Source organism: Bombus bifarius, unplaced genomic scaffold (genome assembly GCF_011952205.1).
Source record: "Bombus bifarius isolate JDL3187 unplaced genomic scaffold, Bbif_JDL3187 scf7180000009520_frag, whole genome shotgun sequence".
Taxonomy (NCBI): Eukaryota; Metazoa; Arthropoda; class Insecta; order Hymenoptera; family Apidae; genus Bombus; species Bombus bifarius.
The window spans coordinates 7,436-21,291 of NW_022885172.1; the positions used below are offsets into that span (position 1 = coordinate 7,436).

Here is a 13,856-nt window from a genome sequence, read left to right on the forward strand (position 1 = left end):
TTGTTTCTCCAAGTTTCTGATGTACTTGCCTACTGTTGACTTTCCTCGAAAATTCTTTCACTAGCCCCCTCTTCAACTCATGCCAAGTCCTGGCATGACACTCGAAGCTCGCAAATATTTTCGCTGATCCCTTCAGCAGCTTCCTGGCGTAGACTGCCTTCTGCCCATCCGACCACATGCACGTATCAGCGACTTCCTCGAACGACTCGAACCATCGTTCGACATTTTCACCTTTGTCGCCACTAAACGACTCTAATGCATCTTCGACGTCTCTAAAACTCAGTGTCGAACCAACACATGCCCTTCGACAATATTCATCACGGTCCTGATACACCTGTGGCGGATCGGTATCAACAGGACGCCGACAGGTCGAGGCATCAACGCGGCGCAACACCTCCCGGGCGATCCGTGGGTACCAACCGCCAACACTAGAGGGCTACGACGACAACGAGTCTGTCTGTCTAACTCGCTAGCGGTCGAATATACGAGCGATTGATATAAATACCGCACCTAGCGAGACTCCCTCTACGTCTAAGGCAGGGACTACCGGGCATAGCCTTACTGACGAGTCCACCGGTAGTCCCGGGACGAAACGCAAACACTCACACTCTCTTTTCATTCGCCTCATTGGTGACCACCGACAACGAACACGCACCTTTGGTGAAGGAGTCAGGAAAGGAGCCAACCACCGACGACGACCAAGCCAGGAAGTGATGTAGCCATTGCAATAGTTCATGGGCATCACCTCCAGCAGCACGTCAGAGGAGGCGACAACCACCTCGTCCCCACGACGATCAGCCTTCCATCATCGACGACGAGCCATTCCCTCTAACTTGTATCGCGCTATATAGCTTTGGGGTCACGCTATAGCGCTAGGGGGAGGCTGTGTGGCGGATCGGTATCAACAGGACGCCGACAGGTCGAGGCATCAACGCGGCGCAACACCTCCCGGGCGATCCGCGGGTACCAACCGCCAACACTAGAGGGCTACGACGACAACGAGTCTGTCTGTCTAACTCGCTGGTCGAATATACGAGCGATTGATATAAATACCGCACCTAGCGAGACTCCCTCTACGTCTAAGGCAGGGACTACCGGGCATAGCCTTACTGACGAGTCCACCGGTAGTCCCGGGACGAAACGCAAACACTCACACTCTCTTTTCATTCGCCTCACACCCTTCGCGTATCTCTCTTGTATCCTCTTGCGTTTTTCTTGTCATCTTCATCCTCACTTTCGTCGTCGCTTTCTTCTTCCGACGATATGTCGTTACCATCCATGGCCGCTTGTAGCCGTGCGCGTAATTCTACTTTTCTGCCCGTCGTTTTTAAACCCAAACTAGCGAGGCGCTCCTTCAACTCCTTCGTATTCATTTTCTCAACATCTTCATCTTCGTTACAATCACGCTCAGCTCTCTGTACGTTTCCTAAATCTCGTTGACCGGTTAGCTCTTCACCGCCCGTCGATCCCTTACGATACGATTGTCCAGCCCTACACGCCCGATTCAGCCTTGCAATCAGCACTGACCTCGCACCCGATATAGGGAGGTTCATTCGCGCGAGCTTACTCCTCAGCTCCTCCAGCGTCGAACCCTCTTCACCCGACAATCGTTCGCCCCCAACGTTTGCCATTTTTCACACTACACAAACTTAAACAGTCAACGATATCGTCTTTTACCGCACCGCGTACCGGTAAATTCACAACTAGCTCGAATAGCTCTGTTAAACCGTTTCGTTTTCTGTCTTGTCCAATCCCGGACGAGCCCCCAAAAATATGTAATATCGTGATATAATGTATTTACAAGGAGTGGACAATAGAGATGTTAATCAGACAGAAAAAGACGATTGTTGTTCAACCTGAACTATTCACGCCAAACGTACAGAAAACAGCGCAACTAAATAACTAGATAGCGACTCGACTTTTACCAAAACGCAATCAACACTCTCTCGGCAACGCCACTCGCAAACTCTGTCTCCGCTCAACTCGCACTCGGCTCCTCGACTCACACTCTGTTTCTCGACTCACACTCTGGCCGTTGTCGCATTCTATTGCCTTTTTCCTAGGCCCGCCGCACACGTGTTCTGCAGACGCTCGTAGCCAGGGTCACGTAGGTCTTTTCCACGAAACTATGCACTTGAAAAGACCGATGACACATTGATGGGCCCGACGGCGCCTCGGCTCTCGCGACATTGTTCATAGTTCGCCCGATATTTCTTAGGCCTTTCGTCCACGATACTACATATATGTAGTGGTGTACTGGTCATCTTTTTTCCACACGTCTTTAGCTTTTTAGCTGTTTGTGTATGGGCGCCTAATCAGCCAATCAGAAATAGCCGGTATTCTATGAATCCTTTTCTTCAATGCTCGAAGAGCTGGATATTTATCCAAAGCTGATGCCCCAAACATATACTCGAAATTTTCAAGGACCGCTGCAAACACGAAGTCCGCCCATGTCGTCTGAAAAAAGGTTTGTATACATTTATTTTGTACCTCCTCTATTAAACAATTTTTTTAATTTACCTTGAAACATGTGAAAAATCGAACTCTTAACTAAAGATCACTAGCTTTTTAGGAAGAATTTGGATTTTTATTTTATTGTCAGAATTTAATGGATAATTTTAGAAACTTCAACCTTTGGAGGTATTTGTTAATTAAAAATGACAAAACTGGTATTATGTAAAAAAGAGTAATGTGTATCCTGAATCAATGTCGAATGGAAATTAGACAGTTCTATAAAAATAATCCTTCTCACGATTCCACAACTTCATACCTTAATTAAATACAATTCTTCGGCGATATAATTACAAATACATTTACAGGAATTGTGCAATATGATAAATATCTCGTTAAAGAAATTGAAATCGTAAATTCCGCGGATAACCAGCGTTTATCATATAGAGACAGGGATTTGCAAAGAATAAAAGTTGTAGAACGTTGAAAGGCGTTGAGAGAAACGTGATGTTATCCCGTTATTCGTTAACGCAACGCAGTTAAAAAAATCCCGTAGGAAGATTACGATAATAGATAACCTGAGTCGAGTGTTTGTCGGGGGATCTAAAAGATTCTTTCGAGTTGAGCGTCTGAGATTGCAGAGAAGAAAATTTGGAAGCCATCGAATTCGTGATGTCGATAGAAATCTTCAGTTGGAATCGTTGTATCATAACGTAGTCTGCTTATTGTCGATAAGACTTTACTCAACTAAAAGTGACTACTAAAAGTTTCTATCCTCTAAATTCTATCTACGATTCTATAATCTAAAAACTGACTTTTGCAAACAAACTGTAACATTCGCTTAACGGAAAGACATACGTATCTTGTTTGTACTCGTCTTTTCACAATGAATTCTTGAATGTCTGTCTCTGTTGTGAGACAAATGCAAAGTCATCTCATCAGTTACTCACCTTGCTTCAAATCTCCAAGAGCATCGACGAGCACGTCGCATATCATCGCATCCCATTCGTTCCTTCCCATTAGATCGTACTTCTTCGCCAAGTATCGCGCCACAGCGTTACTCTGCGCTACCGGTTTCCCGTCTATCTCCAGCACAGGCAGCATTTTATAAGGCATTGCTAAGAACAAACATGGCTCATATGAACACTGTGTAGAGGGAAACGATCGATAGGAAATCACAACACAGCTTCCGAGGCCGTTGCGTTCTTGTGAATAAATGAATCGAAATCATTTCGGTTTTAATCAACATGGCCTAGTAAAGAAATACAGAAATGTCTTCTTTCTCCTTTTTTTCTTTTCTTACGATTACGATGGACAGGGTATCGCGTGTTTTTGACTGTTGGGAAGAACCTAAAGTTTTTAAAATCAAGGATAAAAGATCGAGTATAAAATTTGTAATTCTCACGGAAAGGAACGAATCTGTCCGATGCGGTTTACTGAATGTACGAGGAACGATCAGTATCGTTTTGCGGGAAGACCTTATGCAATGATAGTGGACTTACAACTGCGAATAAAAAATTCACGTCGCATAATACCAGACACGGAAAAAATATTAGAAAATGTACACGGTTCTTGTAATGAAAATTGAAATGCAAGGAATATAAATCGAATGTCTCTTGCGAACGTAATTTTGTGTTTTACACCGACAGGATTGATTTACAGACTTACGTTGATTTTTGGTTTCTCTATCTGCAAGCGACATATAAGATTATATCGAAGACTATGTTGCGTAAAACTTTTATTATACTATTTACGATAGAAATGTCGCAACGGAAGATCGAATTTTATGTCTGCTTTGTTCTTTCGACTTTTTAGCTATGTTCTTGTTCATTTCCGAACTGATTTCAATTTTTTATCCTTTTTTTCCGACAAGTCCTAAAAAGTTTTTAAATTAACGAGAAACGTAGAAGTATTTTTGTATTCCTATTTTAAGTCACCTATTTACGGTTTTCTCAAAATATTCGAAATGCTTCGATTCATTGAAAACAATAAAGATTGCAACACAAAAATTCGAGAATCGTAAGTGAATTAAGTTGGTATTCGATAAACACGATATTACGGAAGCAAAACTTAATGAAAAGTTCGACTTTATTCCGTATGAAATTTTACTTTAAGTAAGTTTAGCCTGCACGTGAAACGAAAGTTTTATATACAGAAAGTTTGAGTAAATGGTAGATACCTGAGAGTTGAACGATGAAAGTAAAAATCGATTCTTCACGCTTACAATCCTTGTATTCAGGCCAGAGTTCTTCGGGGATCCTCTCGTCGGTATACTCGATGCCAGTATATGCAAATATGTACCGTATATGTTCGGCACGACCACGGGCATTGAAGTAGATTAGTTTGTAGGTAGGTTCGTCGCTCATTTTCCTTGCTCTGTCAACTTATCGAGAAAAATGATACAATTAACTCGTGTAATTAACAGACTGTGTGCGTGTTTGTGTGTATAGAGAACAATTTATTTATAGATGGAATAATTCGTATAATACGCAAAATAAATCATTTAGAAGGCTGGAATATGTGTTTTTGAAACAATTAATTATGTCGAAAAATATTTCAAACGAGATATAATTATGAAAAAAATAATAATCAAATGTATGTAAATGTATGTAATAATAGTTAAATGTATGTAAATGTAATAATTAAATGTAATTAGTTGTGAAAAAAATAATAATAAAAAATAAATAAATGTAAAAAAAGAATTAAATGTAATTAGTTTCTTTTTACGCACGCGATATTATTGGCGATATATGAAGGTCAACTTTATTTTTTTAAATAGATATATTTATACATATATTTATAGATATAAATACATATATTATATAGATATAATAGTATATATAATATATATGTCGGAGATGAAAGAACACCGGAGTCTGTAATTGAACAATTGTAGTTATTCAATCCGATTGTAATTGTTCGAGAGTTGTGATAATGAGCTTGGGCTCGAGGCGACAGTCAGTCGCCGAACGTAGCCGCGGTCACGGGATTTGCCTAGCAAAGGTATGGAGTAATTCTATAGCTCTCCTTAAAGGAAATATTCGTGGCGACACGCGACAGTAAACATTCCAACGGTTTCTGTCCCGTGGCTCGCCACACGCAGACCCTATTCTTCGAGTAAGATGATTGCCAGATGTCGATGCGTCTCCGCAGTACATGTTCGGCTAGCCCGAGGGCCCGTTATAAATCTTAAGGTTTAGTTAACTAAAGTCCTTCAAACAGACAAACAGTCTTTGTCCCAACTACGGGAAGATAGGGGAGACATATTTTTCAACGAGCGCGGTCTCCCACTAGCAACTTTCCCTCGAGGGCGGCTAGCATCTTTTTCTAACCACCGATATGGAGATTGACCAATTAGCAGCAACGTCAATTTCCCTTACTTTCCGAACGAAGGCTTTTCTCGACGAATCCGATGATCTCGTATCCTTAGACACACCCCATTATAGTTTTCCTCTGTGGCATCATCGGGACGGGAAAGGCATTCTCGTTCGCGATCTCAATGATGAAAGGAGTAACCCTTTACGACCAGTGAATATCACGCATCCGACTTAGATTTTGTGAGTACGTTCATCTATCATCCCGTCGACCGCGGATTCGTTATTGAACCTAGGATCATTGTCATTAGTTTCTCGAGTGCCTAACTACCACGGTTACTTGTCCGGCTCTATAATAATCGTATTTGCACTAGTCGATGTCTTCTCTATTGCACAACGACAACGTGTAACCCAAACGAAGATTCGTTTCACGCCCCTAACCCTGATTCTAATGTCCGCTCCGACATATATAATAATATATATGTCGAGTCTGAATCTCGGAGTCCGAGCTCGAGGCGCCCTCCCGGGGAGGGCTCGCGGGAGGTAGCGGTTCTGCGTTGAAGTTCTCCATCGTCCGGTCGCGCGTGGGGTACCTTTATTGTCGATAGCTACACTAGTGACGAGGGCCTCAGGCTTGATAACGAATCCGCGGCCAACGGGAGGACTATCATATAAAAAGCAACAGGATACACGAAATAATATAATTCTGACTAGGACAACATAAACGCAAGAAGTGTTGATATTGAAAAAAATATTTAATTTTGTATATAAATATTTTCATATTTAGAAAAGTTTCCGGAAGCAGGAAGATTTACAAACAAATAATATCATAAACCGAATGTTTCATGATCCTTTTCTAATTAGAGTGTGTGACAGCATGTGAGAACGTTTCTTAAAAATATGACTTATTGCAATTACTTAATCGCAATTATAAACGATTAAGACCTTCTCGCAACGAGGCAATCTATCCAAAGTATAAAACTCGTTATACTTGATGAGAAAACAAATCTCTACTTAGATTTCATTTCGTTTCATCGCGTTCATAAAAAGTGAATTTGTATGAACACATCGTGCAATTTAGTAATTAGGACCGTTGATCTCGCTGCAACATAGATGGATAGAAAAAAGCCATTTAAAATGATACATCGTCGGGAAGACAATTATGAAAATTATAAATGGAGCACAAGATAAAATTGTTTAAGATTAATTCTTTTTTTTTTCCTAATCGCGAGTGTTTGCAAACGAAGTTTCAATCTGTTTACAATGATAGCAATGAGAGGAGGATGTCTATGAAAGTTATAAATGCGATATTGAATAACATTTCTGCGAGTGGGTTTGTTTTTCGTTACAAATGTTTTCTAAACGAATCTGCAATCTGTTGGAAACTACGGAACAGTAACGGGACGACTGATAGGGAAATAATAAAGATCGCGTTTTATTTGAACAGACAAATCTTTGAAATCTATTCGAAAGTCTATTTGAAATGGTACGAGCTCGAAAAGAACGGTGAATACTATAGAAGAAGGATTAATTAAAATTCTTATTAATCTGTACGCTTTGTATATTAAATACCTTGATCGATGCCAAGATAACAAATTATTATACAAAACAGTGAAGTATCCACGTCTGACATTAATATTGAGTATTACCATTACTGTAATTTAATTTTTAACCGATCCTGAGAATTCCTTAGAACGTAAAAAGTGTAAAATGTTACTGTGCATTTCAAGATTAAATGCACTGTAATTTAGAAACAGTTATGAAGCGGAAACAAATAATTTATTCAGAATAAGAATTCTACGTAATCATGTTAAAAAAAAACGTACTTATAACGCGTTTAAACTCCAAATATGTAAAGACAATAAGGGAAAAAAATTAAACGAAGAATCGTAAATTCACACAAGATTTTATCCAAAAAAATTGGCCTGTACCAATATTTTTATTTGTCGTTACAAGTTACGAGGGTATTAAAAAGTTGGCCACGAATGGACCAGAGATAAGAATTTATCAGACTTGCTCTCGTAAATTTCAAGACGTTGCATCGGATATTCTTGAAAATCTTTGGACAATGGCCTCGATATTTCGCAGCTTCTATCCTCGAAGCGGAAGAACTCGGCGTTAAAAGCGACAGAACTGGAGAAACCCGGTGACCGCGAGCCTTTCACGCTCTCGACAGATTTCTCATCCCTCGTAATTCTCCCGGTGTCACCCAATTTCCACCCTCGTATTGCGATTTGTTGCTTCCAACGAGGCGACACCTTGTCTTGTGATTTCCTTTTTCGTCGCGTGAAACACGACCGAACACTTGTTCAAACACACAATTCGTATTTATCTAACTCGACAAAACGCCGTGTCATTGAAACAATAGCATTCTTTGGCTTTTATGTAAATTCCAATAAATTATGATAATGTTCGTGGAGACATTATTGCTACCTATTTTATCTGTCGTGATCCAAATTGATTTGTGGCTACGTATGTATATATATATATTTGTATTTTCTTTTGTTCTTTCTTTTTAATTTATGTGATCTGAGAATTACATTTCTGAGAGTTCGGTGAAATTCGATGCTTTATTTTTATCAGTAGAATCTTCCTTGTCATTGTCAGAACGCAGACGTTTACGCGTTTACGGAAAGTTTAAGGATACAAAAATACAGAACAATGTAGAAAATATGCAAGAATATGTAAAATATCGAAAGTACAGTACTTCTAATAATACTTAGTAGCATGCTTACAAACAAATTTCTTTTGTATTTCTTGAAATTGCGTAAAGATTCGCGGTAATTATCGGATTTTTGTCCTCTTTTATCTGCTTTTTTTATTCGCAACTTATATGAGATATGAATTAATATTCAACGACGTGCGCTCTGTGCCACGAAATGAATTATCTCGCGTTAAGACTGCGGCAATTCTTACGTTTGATATTTCATTTAACGAACAGCCGCGCGTTCCTGAGTTTAAAAACCGCCACTCTGAACTTACGCTGAGAATAATATCAGGAAAAGCGAACGAGAGATGATTAGAAAGAAAATGCGAGGAGCAGTGAGGGGGATATTACTAGACTGCGCTTTTTTGTGCAAGTATAGCAGGATGTTTGGGAGTGTAAAATTTTAACGAATGCGTATAATATGAAAAAATATATGAAATATCCAAGGTATAGTTTTATTAAACTTACTTTTTATAATGCTTCGTAGGTAAAACAATTTTCTATCCAGATTCCACTTTCTCAATCATATTTTAAAAAATGCTCGATAAGGAGTACAATTTTCTACCCTTTCTAATTATATCTTCCAAAATTCTTGATAGATGAAACAATATTCCACCGACGATTTACTTTTTTAATTGTATCCCCCAAAATATGGACCTGCTTAACGTTTAGATATTATTATTTTTTTCGTTGTTACTTGATACGGCTAGCAATTAAATAGTGAGAATAAGAAGAATTGGAAGTGCCATTTTCGAAAAAGAATTTTGGTTTTAAATTGGAAATTAAATTTGGTTTGGACATATATGACACAATTTGTATGGACAATGAAGAGTACGAATCTACGAATTTCGAGGTAAAAGTATTGATATATGTATCGATATTTCTGGTCGTTACAATATCTCTAATCAATACAAAGTTCTAACTGAATGTTAGAATGTTAAACGTTAAAACGTTTAAAACGTTAAAATGTGTATCGAATCGTTGTAATTCCAAAGATGTCAATTGATGTAATGTAATAATAAAGTATAAAGTATAATAAAGTATAAAGTATAATTTCGTCTGTGGTATAATCTTTCTATTCCATTTTGTTACGTCGCACCGCGAGCAATATGGCAACGAGATGTCACCGGATACTCGCAGCGTATCCTCCATAGTTTCAAGTACCTTCCATAAATCTCATAGATTTCCTAGAAAAGGTCCTTCAAACCAAACAAACGTCTGTTTCCGAAGAATTTCTAAAGACTATTGTCTACCCCGACTGGACAAGGGAAAGTTAGTTTTTCTCACGTATGCTGCAACTTTCCTCCCACTAACCACATTCTCTCGAGGGCGGTTAAGACCCTTCGTTAACCAATTAACAACGAAGCCACTTCCTTCACTCTCCTAACTAAAATCGTCACCAACAAATCCGATGGTCCCGTGCGCTAGACACACCCATCCTTAGCTTTCCTCCGAGACAGCATCGTCTCCCAAGACAGTTCTGATTTTACATCCTTCGAACGGTCAATATCCTTCCACCGGGTAGGACACACCCACAGATCAGTCACTCATTCATCTCGTACATACGCACCAGCGTAACTGCCTTCGTTATAAGTTGTTGGAATAAACGGTGAAATATAACTTACTATACTGTGTCATATTCATTTAACCACCTCTTATCTTAACCGAAACAGGGGAACGACTACTTCGCGGCGTCGATTCACCGAATCGTAGCGAGAATTTACGCCTCTCGCTACTGCGACTGCGTCTCTCCGCGAACGGTCGTAACACATTGATCGACAGAAGTACTAAACTCTAATAACATAAATTTATATATTTTCTATTTCCCAGCCACCAGTTTTATAGATTTTTCTATCTTCTGTACTACCTTTATCCCTTTTATTTTTTCTTACATGAGATTATTGTAAATTTAATATCATTTGTTCGCAATATTTGTCCTTGAATTTGAAATGTCGCGCTTCAATGTTGTGTGTTGTTCGACGTTTTATCCAACGATGTTTATCGAACTAGTTTATGAATACGTACATAATCATTAAAGAATCTATAAACCTTACTAGTTTGTTTTTACTAAGTTTTGTTACAGAAAACATGTTCTCATAAATTTTCAACTTTAATTTATGGAAATTTATTAACCTTAAACTATAAAATCATTCAATGAGTCTTTCCGGATGTTTTTATGTAGTCATAATTTCACATATCAGCACAGCTCCACCAATAGGATAAGAGTTACGTGGAAGCAACAGGGGGGAAGAAGAACATATAGATATCTAAAGGTTATTTTTGTCTCATTCAAGTTTCTGTTAACCGGCTTGGAAATTTCCTGTGCTTGTTTCGACTTTGAAGTCTTAAAAAAAAAATTGTAAGTAAATAGTATATATATAGTATATATATCCCGAGTCAAAGTTTCTCTTTATAAATAATAAACCGTTTAAAAACTATATTTTGTATGTTTTTTCCTTATTCATAATTAAATAATAAATATGAAATACTTCTACAGAAAGCCGACATCCTTCAATTAACCGAACAGCAGATGATTTAAAAATTAGTAGTTGAAAGAAATAAATGTTATTACATGTTCATAATTGATCGATAAATTTAAGTATACAATTAGATAGATATAGTATACTTTATTAAGACCTAGATAAAAGACTTTTTTCTCGTTTCTCTTCTCTTACTTAATCACTAAGAGTTATATAACGTTTATTCGATAATTGTGCTTCTCCTGACCTTTCCACATATGGTTGTTTATATCTCGACATTCTTGGTACTTTTAATCAAATTTTAATAACAGTACTTTACTCGTCAGAAGTAAATAAAAAAGCTCTAGGTAGAAGCAAGGATTTACTTACCTTTCCTTTCTCGAATCTCAGTTAGCAATGTCGTTCCTCTTGAAAGATTTTCCAAGTTTCCAAGACAATTTCCACGCTGGTAACATTGTATACATTTCAAGTATCGTGACCACAGGAACTTGTTGAGGCAATATTGAAGAAAGCAAAGAGAATGAAGAAATTGTAGGAACTATGAGAGACTACTCCTTCTTTCACAACTTATTTTCTCTTCGTTTGGGGGGAAAAACACAAATGAACGTAACGGTTGGTTTCATATACGTTTCAGATATCTGCTACTATCGCATGGAGGAGAATCCTGAAAAGAAGGAAGCGAGGAAGAATCAACTTTTGAACGAAACAATACCATTTTACTTGACTAAATTCGACCAGATTATTGGCAAAAATAAAGGATATATCATTCCTTCTACCGTAAGATTTTTTATCCAAATTTAATGTTAAAATTTTTAGTCTTTGTGCAAACTGGGCCATGTTGTCCATAAAAAATTATTGAAACTTTGTTGCGACAAGACAGCTTTAATTGTTGAGAGCAGAGTGTATCTTTAAAATTCACTCCTGTTAGTTTATGTACAAATGAATTTGCCAAGATTTTCAGCTTTTAGATAATTATTCATGTATCTTCCTCATCAAGTTTGATAGAAATTATTACTATCGTAATCAAAGCAAAGATTAAGATATGTAAAATCATTTCTCTGGATATGACACTCTTGTTTAATGAGTGATAAATGATATCATTCGAAATATCATATTTATATAATATATAATGATACTTATAAGTGTAATCACTTAAGTACAGATATCTGAATTTTTCTCACTGTCACTGACATAGATACGTATTATCGTCCCTTAGATTACTTGACCAGTTTATTTCTTTCATCACTGTGTTATTATATAACAATAATAAATAGTCACATTAAATTAATTTAGTATGATTATGTTGTTTAATAATACGTGTTTCATTGCAAAATATTTAGCGATTGAAGGGCTCATAGGAAACATGAAAGTGAAAGAATACTAGAATCTACAGTTTACGATTTCAATTTCTTTAACGAGATATTTATCATATTACACAATTCCTGTAAATGTATTTGTAATTATATCGCCGAAGAATTGTATTTAATTAAGCTATGAAGTTGTGGAATCGTGAGAAGGATTATTTTTATAGAACTGTCTAATTTCCATTCGACATTGATTCAGGATACACATTACTCTTTTTTACATAATACCAGTTTTGTCATTTTTAATTAACAAATACCTCCAAAGGTTGAAGTTTCTAAAATTATCCATTAAATTCTGACAATAAAATAAAAATCCAAATTCTTCCTAAAAAGCTAGTGATCTTTAGTTAAGAGTTCGATTTTTCACATGTTTCAAGGTAAATTAAAAAAATTGTTTAATAGAGGAGGTACAAAATAAATGTATACAAACCTTTTTTCAGACGACATGGGCGGACTTCGTGTTTGCAGCGGCCCTTGAAAATTTCGAGTATATGTTTGGGGCACCAGCTTTGGATAAATATCCAGCTCTTCAAGCATTGAAGAAAAGGATTCATAGAATACCAGCCATTTCTGATTGGCTGATTAGGCGCCCATTCACAAACAGCTAAAAAGCTAAAAACGTGTGGAAAAAAGATGACCAGTACACCAGTATATATATATGTACGCTGGCATCGCTATGTTGGTAAATGTTCGATGTTATACGTGTCGTAAAATGTAACAGTTCTATTTAAAGAAAAAATTTCGTTTCTATGAGTACGTTAAAAGTTTAACTATAAAAAGTCTCATCTGAGCTGTGTTCCTTTATGTGAAGGTATTATTGTGTGTAATATTGTGAATTACGACTTTTCCTCTCCGATATTCGTGAATTGAATCACGGTCAACTCAGCTTGAACTAAAATCCTAACTAAAATCGTCACCAACAAATCCGATGGTCCCGTGCGCTAGACACACCCATCCTTAGCTTTCCTCCGAGACAGCATCGTCTCCCAAGACAGTTCTGATTTTACATCCTTCGAACGGTCAATATCCTACCACCGGGTAGGACACACCCACAGATCAGTCACTCATTCATCTCGTACATACGCACCAGCGTAACTGCCTTCGTTATAAGTTGTTGGAATAAACGGTGAAATATAACTTACTATACTGTGTCATATTCATTTAACCACCTCTTATCTTAACCGAAACAGGGGAACGACTACTTCGCGGCGTCGATTCACCGAATCGTAGCGAGAATTTACGCCTCTCGCTACTGCGACTGCGTCTCTCCGCGAACGGTCGTAACACATTGATCGACAGAAGTACTAAACTCTAATAACATAAATTTATATATTTTCTATTTCCCAGCCACCAGTTTTATAGATTTTTCTATCTTCTGTACTACCTTTATCCCTTTTATTTTTTCTTACATGAGATTATTGTAAATTTAATATCATTTGTTCGCAATATTTGTCCTTGAATTTGAAATGTCGCGCTTCAATGTTGTGTGTTGTTCGACGTTTTATCCAACGATGTTTATCGAACTAGTTTATGAATACGT

General features: G+C 37.6%; 1 long non-coding RNA gene across 5 annotated transcripts; it reads right to left on the reverse strand.

The window, feature by feature from the left end:
• Positions 1-4,794: 4,794 nt before the first annotated feature.
• On the reverse strand, positions 4,795-13,443 carry LOC117215315. Of its 5 annotated transcripts, none has more exons than XR_004489057.1 (3): positions 12,747-13,443; positions 11,322-11,616; positions 4,795-4,834 (listed from the first exon to the last, which is right to left on the reverse strand). It is a non-coding gene; the product is annotated as an uncharacterized LOC117215315 (long non-coding RNA). The 5 variants fall into 5 exon arrangements; XR_004489060.1 differs by lacking the exon at positions 4,795-4,834 and adding an exon at positions 6,391-6,429; XR_004489059.1 differs by lacking the exon at positions 4,795-4,834 and adding an exon at positions 9,062-9,129.
• Between the last annotated feature and the right edge of the window lie 413 nt (positions 13,444-13,856).